Source organism: Magallana gigas, chromosome 1 (assembly GCF_963853765.1).
Source record: "Magallana gigas chromosome 1, xbMagGiga1.1, whole genome shotgun sequence".
NCBI classification, from domain to species: domain Eukaryota; kingdom Metazoa; phylum Mollusca; class Bivalvia; order Ostreida; family Ostreidae; genus Magallana; species Magallana gigas.
Genome location: NC_088853.1, coordinates 9,983,507 through 9,994,050, shown reverse-complemented (window position 1 = coordinate 9,994,050; position 10,544 = coordinate 9,983,507).

Here is a 10,544-nt window from a genome sequence, read left to right as displayed (position 1 = left end):
TAGAAAATAAACAAATAGTTTTACTGATCAAAATATTCTTGCTCGGGGTTCAAATGTGGAATGAGTTACGTAACTGAATGCAGAGTACCGCTGACGATTCAGTTAGTGTACGACCTCATTAGACGATAGAAGAGGTTGATGGTGGAGTCGATATTAAAGTTCATGAACGCAATGTGCCATTTTTAAAAAAATGTGAATTTTAATTTGACAATCTTTCACCTTAATAATACAAAACTTCATGCGCAAGCCGAAGTTAAAATCGGGACGGGTAATACTCAGATGCTTTACAAATTAAATAGGTGTTTCATTGGCTTCCAGTCTACTTGCGGTATGACTGCTCGCAGGCATGTTAAGGCTTCCCGATGGATTTTACAGCGATATGTAGAAAGTCACTTGTCTGTACTTCATACGATATGACGTCATAATTAACTTTGACGGCACGATCTGCATTCCTGTCGATAGTTTTCAGGCAATGTATCTTAGCGTTAAAAGTGAATTATGTCAAACCAGTATAACACCGCATGTTTCCTTTACAAAGATGCTGCCGTTAATTCTAGACGTACATAATTCATTCATATTAAAAACCAGTATCAAATAATCGACAGTTTTAATGCTTCACCTAAAGTAAAAGACTATCTATAAACTAGTGGTTTGGAGACTCTCCCTGCTACGTGTAAACAACAGAATGAAGAAATTGTAATGCGTGTAAAACCAGCTTGGCGCAGATGAAAGATCAACACAATTTTAGAATATTTTACGTAAAATTGGTAGAGAATATAAGCACCAAAGTGAATCGTGCTTGGGAAACAAACGGATTTTCTCCAATTTTTTGTAAATCGCTTTTGATTAGTAAAAATGTGCATTATTTTGATGATTTTGTAGAATGTTTCAACAATATCTTCCATAAACGAAATATCTATTTCTTTCCCAAGCAAGAACTTCAAAATATGAAACTTAACAATATGGATGATTTAATGTCAGTAATCACCTGCGCCGATGCGATTTAAATAAATCATTTGCAATATTAGGATTCGCCCGTCACGTGATTACAAAGTACATATGACGTCACAAAAATGCATCAAATATAATGTTTAACATTGTTGTCAATAAATGTAACATAGATTTGAAGACAAACTCCCGGTCAAAGTATTTTTGCGATGATTCAAATAATATCGTTTTCTAGTCGTATTTTAGTATCGGGCCGCCTTAAAATTGCTGCGCTGTTTGTCTCTAAAGGAATTTTGTACAAAGAAAATGAAAACAAGTCTGAATTTGCCTTCTTGTTCGTTGGCTCTTAAGTTGATTAAACTGAATTTAAATTTTAAACAATGCATTGTAAGCAAAATATTTAATAGATTATACATTTTGGAAGACTTATACATCATATATATACAATCTTATCGATTGAAGAACCAAGTTAAATGTTAATGTTCATGTCTTCCGGTTTAGTTGGAATCAGGCTTGGAGTGAATTACATTGTAAAAAAAATGCATTACATTACCATTACTTCATGAATTAGGGCATTAAATAACCATTGCCATTACTTCATTTTCTTGAAGTAATACATTATATTACCATTACATGAGTAAAGTAATGCATTACCATTACTTTGTGAAAAGTCAATAAGTTTTAAAAAAGTAATTTAAAAACTAAATAAAAACATGCTTTAAATATTTACAGGTTCATGTTCATGTTTACTATCAGGTTCAAATTTTTTGACTTATACAATATTCTTGTTGCACTTGTAGTTTTCATAGTAATGTTGGTCTCGTAACATTAACACGCTAATGGCGGAGTTGCAAATCTCTTTTATTTATGTCTCTGATTTTCGGAGAATTATTTTTAATGAACGGAGCGGTTGTATCGTAATTCGTGTAGGTGATGCACGAGTGTAAACAAAAAAGTAGTAAGTGGCGATTTATTTTTACCTATTACTTTTGCATGAATCGCAAATGAAGAAAATCGTGTCAGATAAGTCGGTCTTAAAAATCAAAATGACGACCGTGACAATTTTTTTTATTGTCAAAGTTCTTGGAATCTTTTTGTAAAAAAAATATTTCTAACGTCAGGTGCCTGTGTTTGTTATCGGTATATATATATTAACTTTGTTTGTTAATTCAGCAGTTTTCGAGGTCTTCATAAACCTTGTATAACGGATACCGTCCGACTTGTGAATATTTCCTTGGATCACGAAACTGAATAAATCTAATGATTTAAATTATCTTACTTGATATAGTTGTTTTGATTTTCCCGGTTAGTAGTAATTTTGAAAACTTTTTTTACATAAAATACCGTTGTGTCAATTTTCTACAATTATGAAGGCCGGGATTAAGCAACAATTAGGCAAAGTACAAAGTATCAGACAATTGCAAAAAAGCCGAATTAACATAGATTGAAGTAACTTATTCAAACTCATAAATTTTGGAAGCATATTCGAGGAAATTAAGTACAATTACACATTCAAACTTTCAAGACCCCATCTTTCAGTACTCTCAATACTTTAATTTTCCATGGAGGTGCTCTTTTTGTTGTTGTTTGTTTGCTTGTGTGTATGTGGGTTTGTTTTTTTTTTTTTGTTTTTTTTTTTTTTTGGGGGGGGGGGGTTGAGGGGGATTTAAAATTGGGTCTAACTTCTTGAATCAAAAGATCACTAGTTCAGGTATCCAAAAAAGAAATGAAAAGATCAAATCATGTATCACTATGTTTATTGAATAAGCATACAGAGAGAGAGAGAGAGAGAGAGAGAGAGAGAGAGAGAGAGATAGAGAGAGAGAGAGAGAGAGAGAGATGATCAGTCTTTACTAAACAATATGTATGATCACACACAAAAAGAGCCCAGCTTTAAGTACTCAAGTACTTTGAATTTTGTAGTTTTGCCTGGAATTATTCATTCGTGCATCTAAATGGTATTTTGTCTGTCTGTATGTGTAGCATTGGCAAATAATGAGATATGTGGGGTATGTAAGCTTGCTTATTATAAATTACTTTTTCTTTCATTAATAGTGAGGTAAAAAATATTTTTTTTAAAAAATGTTAAGTCCTCTTCAGCTTATATTCAAATTCCCATTTCTTGTGGTTTAATGGCATTGATTAAAACAAACTGAATTGTGTTAAAGCAACCCTTCAGTTCAGTAAAATATTGTTAGGCTCGCGAAATATGTCGGAGTTTTTCCCCCAATAATATACAATGTAACGATGTAAAGCTAACGTTAACCTACAGATTCTGGAGAGTTTTAAAAAAAGAAAAATGTCCAACTTTAAGACAATATATTTGCAATATTATTGAGAGTCCAAAGACAGAAATTTGATACATTTTTAAGAATAATGTCCATTTATAGTTAAAAACAGATTTAGTGAATTTAAAGTGCCACTTTCTGACTTTTAAGCATTTAAAAAATGTATATTTTTACAATTTTATAAAAAGTTGGAAACATGCCATATTCGTGACCTATCTGCACTTAACAGAAAGAATATTTGGGAATTCTCATAAACAATATTTACACTATTGTATCTTGTTAGTACTAACTCTAAATGACTTTTTGAATTTATATTTAACTTAACTCAGAATTCTTAACAAGAATTAAGTGAATTATGCACAATTTTATTTTTTAAAGGAGCAAAATGCTATTTTTAGTAACAGAATTGCAGAACCTAGTTTAGACTGACCACATAAAAAAAAACCTGTGGCAAAATAATTCATATAGATGCACACTGTTACACATAGAATATAACGTTGATCAGAAAACCTTTCTACAACCATCTTTTGGATGGTTTTCTCGTAGACTCTTGAATGTATGACATAAATGATCACAGAATATATTATCGATTATTTTGAAGTACTGTGTCTTTGCAGCTATGGTGATTTTCAATAGTTTTCATGATATGTATTAGAGCAACTCTGTTTGCATAACATTGGTCGGCCTTTGAAAAGAGAGATCGATATAGGCCAAGAATACGGCTGATGAACTGCCGATTGTCAACCACAGAATCCAATCTATATATTTCAAATATTGTGAAATATTTTCTCGTTTGCTCGTGAAGATTTTTTGAATGAGGCTGTTACACTTCCAGAGCACGTTCCAATTGTTTCCTATCTCTGAAGGAAAGTCCCACATTCGTTAGTTCTGCTAGAAGGACTATGTGCGGTATTGTCAAATATATGCCCCCAATTTTAACCAATTTTTAAATAGTGTCCAATAAAATTCAAGCAATGTATTTATAATGCATGTATATAGTCTTTAATTATTTCTATCTTGTTCTCATGAGAGTGAAACATGGGAAACCATATTTACAGGGAACTGCTGATCCGATAAAAACATTGCATTACTGGTCTGAGTAACTAATGCCAAAAAAATCCGTTGAATCAATGTGCAACTAGTCCGAATTTTCTATTCACACACGCCTTGCCGGTAGAGTTCGCTTCGTTCGACGGCGCTGCATTTGTACAGAGCAATAAGCATCTTTCAGAGTAAACATTAACTAATAATATACATACATAATGGTTTTGTGTAGACAACCGTCAAAGGGGACGACTTGCTGGATTCTCACTGTATGTATCCAACACTGGTGCAATACAAGGTCCCACTTTATGTTACAAAGACGGACCACAGTTACCGCCCCTGAACTTTACCACAGAATGTATAGAATCCGGACGCTATGTGATATTTTACAACGAGAGATTTGATGGAGTCTCCTACCCTACAGGATATGAACTTACCAATGTATTCACTGAGCTCTGTGAAGTCATTGTAAAAGGTATCTTTTTGTAAATATCATTGTAAAATCATGTTAAAATGATATGAGGCTTAATTGTACAAAATGCAATATCACGTGTGTTTCCTACAACCTTAATAGGATGTAAACAACTTGGTGTGTATGGCGGTAAATGTGATATTCCGTGCCCAGTCAAGTGTAAAGGTAACACATGTCACATACTACGTGGAACATGCTTTGACTGTGAAAATGGAGTATATGGCGGTTACTGTAACTTGTCGTGTCCAAATAGCTGTAAAGACAACATATGTAACATGCAAAGTGGAGAATGTTTTGAGTGTGAACATGGCGTATATGGTAAATACTGTAATCTATCGTGTCCCATAAACTGTAAAGACAACACGTGTCATATACACAGTGGTACATGTTTTGCATGTAAACCTGGATGGACTGGAATATATTGTGATACAAGTAAGAGAACCTATAATTGATGTATATGTAATTTAAAACACTTGATTATTTACTATATCTAGTTACATGTATTTAAAAATTATTCAAGCTAATATGATATTTCGCAAAAAAACATATTTTGCAAAACCTGATATTTTACCAAGTTAGTTTGTAGTTAATAGAAAAAAATATCTGCAATTCCTGTTAGAATAAGTCATTAATCAAGCAGTCACACGTAGAATGCACCCTTAAAATAATGATAATGCTACAATTATGTACTCTTTGTTATCCATATACCATAGATTGCACAAAAGGATGGTACGGTGACAGTTGTAGACATCAGTGTTCAGGACATTGTAGAGACGGTGTAGCTTGTAATCACGTGACTGGTCGGTGTGACAGAGGGTGCGATGCTGGATGGACAGGGGCTACGTGTGCGAAAGGTAAATACGCCAAATGTTGTATGCTTACTATTTCTCTCAGTTATTGTTTGCAATTTGTTTATTTAAGGGGGGGGGGGTTAAAGGAAAAATAAGAGATTTTTGTTTTTTGTTATGATTTATGCTCTTCAAAACCGAAGGTTCATGTGCACTGTTCTGGTCACGTATTGTCTGCAGTATGTACGTCCGTCCGTCTGATTGTTCGTCAGTCTGTAAATATTTCTCATATTTGACTTCCTCTCTCAAACCACATTACCAAATTCATTGAATCTTTATACAAAGCTTCTAAAGTGAAGGGAATTTTAATTTGGTAATATTAAGGGCAAAACCATTTTAACAGTGAAATTATGACGTGTGTCTAAAAAATGAAATTTTAAATTAAATGAAATGCTTTAAAATCTTTTTCCCATGACCTACAGTAATTGGCTATAATGGCTGACGTCTATTCAGTTATCGTCATTACCTGAATTTTTGGTTAAGTTATTTCAAAAAACAAAGTGAAAATGACTAAGCAGACATATATTCCATTTTGTTTTATATCCTTGGGTATGATAATCTTCGAATTTTCTTCGTTTAGTGATGTACAGGCTTCAATGACTGATGCCATTACTACAGGCATATTTAAGGTTTGAATGTCGCATTTCCCGAATCAATGCAGACAATGGGGTCAAGCAATATCAAGATTTTTCACAAAAAAAGATTACACGATGCACATTTGATGTGTAAGCATCTACATTCACAATTGATTAACATGTTATATGGGATGTAATAACAACAGTGATCAAGAGTTTTAAAGTAAAATGGATGTCACCAAGCACTTGTGTAATCCCGATTTAAAAATAGATTAGCAATATTTTAACGGTGGAATAAAGGAGGGAGGGGGGGGGGTCATCGCAGCAAATTGTTACATAGTGTCTATGACGGTGCAATGTAAGTAATAATATGTGTTTGATTATTATCATTACCGGGCAATCATCAATTTAGATTAAAACAAATATATATTTATGTATCTGGTATGTTTACTGGAGGAACTACCAAAGCAGGGATATGAACCGCTTTGCGATCAATTGGGCAATATCATTCATCTTGAAAAGTGTACATAACTGATAACTCGCGTGTCCAACTAAATATACATTATTACAGCAAACAATTACTAGTCAGGTGTTCGTGCTAATTCGATAGATTTCTTCCAAAACATTCGTTCTAAAGTATAATATATGTAATTGTTACAAAACAAAAGACTATATATGATATGGGCCTAAAAAGGCTCCCTAAATTGAACATCATTATTTTACTGTAATTCGTTTAATTACATAATGTTCATTTTGATTCATGTGCACACAATTTAGAAATATGACATCATAACTGGTTTTAAATATATTCCTCAAAAACCGCAATGCTACATTTTGTGTGATTGCTTTACAGTGTTTTTAAATACAGTAGTATATATTCTTATAAAAATCATAATTACCAGAACAATAATAATACCCTAAAAAGAGTTTACATTTTTTTGTAGAAGTGTATATGTAAAATGATAAAAAAAAAATATTCTACTGAAGTAAAATGTTGCAATTTGAGATATAACTAGATCTCTTAACGTGTAACTAGTAGGTCTTTCGTCCGATTGGTTTTATATGATACAATGTAATATCGATACTCTCTGCCAAATTTCTGATCCTGGTGAAACTAGGGTTTTTGCCTTGGAACCGGAAACGGATGAAAGGAAGTAATTAATGGATATAAAAGCTTGTATTTCTTGTACATTTGCTTAGTGTACATAACTATTTTTCAGGCGAGATGAAACCCCCAAGAAAGTCTGTTAAACTTGTTAAAACATGAATTGTTTGAACCCTTCCGGTGAGTACCGAAGGTGACAGTTAACAAAATAAACCCGTTAAACACATGACACAGTCAATTGTCTATCATTCATGAAAGGTTTGTGTCTAAATCACTTACTGTAACTAAAATCATCTTGGGTATCAAATTTGTAAAAAGGAAAGCTACCAAATATATTTGATATATCTCACCGGAAGTAAAATATGTTTATAGAATATGTAGAATAAGTCACAACAATTCAAACGAAATAATGTAAACACATCTTCCCACATATACATACACACAAATACATACACAGCGCTATTATGCAATCCCCCCCCCCCCCCAAGTTTGGTTGTTCAGGTAGTCACCGTTTTTGAGACCTCGTGGAGTCAAGGTTTTTTGTTTAGGGACAGGAAACGGACAAACGGAACTGTTCAGTAAAAACAAAGTCAGTATTTCTAAAATACTACAAAACTGTTCTTTATTGTTAAAAAACAGTTAAAAATTTCAAACAACTTGATCAGTTTAAACCCTTCCAGTTAGAACCGGAAGTGACAATTGAAAAAATGAAAGCGGTTGAACGCATTTTCTATCATATGTCTATCATCAATGTAAGTTTGGTGTCTTAATCACTTGCTATTCATGAGATCTCGCTGGTAGAACATTTGTTTAAAAAAGGCTATCTGAGATATTTGAAATATCTCACGGATTGTATTTTGTTAAATTAACATCGGATAGATGACAATTGTAATGATTTAAACTTACATTTCAATTCTATGTGAAAATGAATTAAGTGCGTAAAAAATTAAATTTTTGAAGTGCTTCCGGTGAAGACCAAAACAAAATAGTTTAAAAACATATACAACTATAGGTCTTAAATTCTACAAAGCCTGAATGCTCACGTCTTTGTCATATTGAGATCTTCATGTCACAAACCTTTTTGTCGCGGGACAGGAAACGGACAACAGGAAGGAAGTTTTGAGAAAAAAATGAAAAAAAAAAACTTCAAGATATTATCATTGTCTATTATCATTGCAAATTTCGAGAAAATCTATCGAGCCATCTCAAAGAAATCTTGTAGACAAAAAAAAGGGGGATTTCAAAAGTCCTACCCAAGTGTTGCGCTTAGGCGAGCTCAAAGTAATGGCGCGACTGGCGTAAAACAACATAATAGTACACAACTTCAAACTATAGTCTACCTATTCTGAAAATGTCAGATTCATGTCTCTGATATTGTTTGAGATCAGCTCTGCACAAAATAGGTCATAGAAAATCGGCCGTAACTCGGTACCGGAAGTGATGATTTTAAAATTTTACAAAAACGTCTAGAATGATGACCTCTAGCAATTATCTGTAAAAAAAATGGTCGAAATCGGCCCGATAATTTCTGAGAAATCGCGTGCACAAAATTTGTGGAAAAAATAAGAAGAAACAGTACGAAAACAATAAAGTCTTCCTTTGGAAATGGAAGACCTTAATAATGAATTCATCCTCAAATAGTGTATATTCTAAAGTTTTAAAAACCATGATTCAATACCTTAATACCGTGGCCAAAAGAGCGGTTCAAATTTCAACATAAAAATTAATATTAATATATAAGAAGAATGTTTAATAATCTTCTTATCAAGATTTACAATTTGACATATAGTGAGACTACTATGCAACAATTCTAAATGTCCATGACCATCATACCAATACGGAAGCCCAAAAAAGGGGTTCAAACTTTAGTATTAAGAGGTATATATGGAACATATTTACACATGTAAGTCTCTTTTTATTAACTACTGTTTGTAATATTACTATGCAGTCATCCCCAGATAGTATTATCTGAAGTTTTAAATTGCGATTGCCATGCGTACAGCGCGGTCCCAAAAGGTAAGAACATTTCAAAGTAAAAACATATAGGGACAATCTTATTTTTTGAAGAAACTATATACTAAAATGTGTAAAATACTATGCAAGCATCTTCAGATAATGTAGATTCTAAATTGTTTAACCCCTGACATTTATGCATGCACTAGGTCCCTGATAAGACTGAAATTGTTCCTATTTACTTGAATGACTCATCAATATAATGCTATAAAAATGTTATTCGTTGTTATCATTAAATTACATTTGCTTTTCAGAAAACTTTGATCGCTGTTGATAATTAAATATTATTCTTATTGCTAACGCATTGTATTTTTATAAACATTAAAAGGCGGTTAATATTCGGTTGATATTCTAGTCGGCCTGTTATCTAGAAAACAATAATCCAACTTACAAATCAAATCATCCTAAAAAAAGGCTATAAATGACTAAAGTACTCTAAATCATACTAAAACTAAATTTAAGACCAAAAATGTTTAGAAAAAGCTTTCGTTCATTACTGTAAATTCCTAATTAAACGCGAGGAATTAATATCCGCGTAAAATCGCGAGAAGCCCGTCTCGCGAATTTTAAAATCTCGCTTTTAATTTTCGGATATATGTTAATTACATTAAACTACGATACAATTTCGGCAATCGCGATTTTATGTTCTCGCGGTTTGTTGGAAAACCGTTCAATCGCGGAATTAAGTACTCGCGTAAAATAAGGAAACTACTGTATACATGCATATGTATAGTATATGGCTAATGAACGAGGAACAGTGGAATGATTAACTTGGGAACTCAAATACATTTGGAATTTTTTCCCTTTAGTTTCTTAATAAATTTCATATAAATATAATCTGTTACAGAATGTGATGACGGAAACTATGGTTATGGTTGTAACAAGAACTGTAGTGGTCACTGTCGTGATGAATTTCCCTGTAACAAACTGTCTGGTCAGTGTGACGAGGGTTGTGATTCTGGATACACAGACGCTAACTGCAGCAAGAGTATGCTACTATAAACAAAAACATATAAAACATTTACGTTGTTTAATGATATCACGTCTAACGCTATAGTTAATAAGAGCAATGATCAATATGTTACGTAATTAGTAGTTTATCGGTATTGATGATATATGTTGTTTTTTAATATAGAATGTACACCCATGCATTTTGGACTGGATTGTAAAGAACGTTGTAGTAGCCATTGTAAAAACAATGGACATTGTAACCATGTCAGTGGAATGTGTCCTGATGGATGTATGGATGGG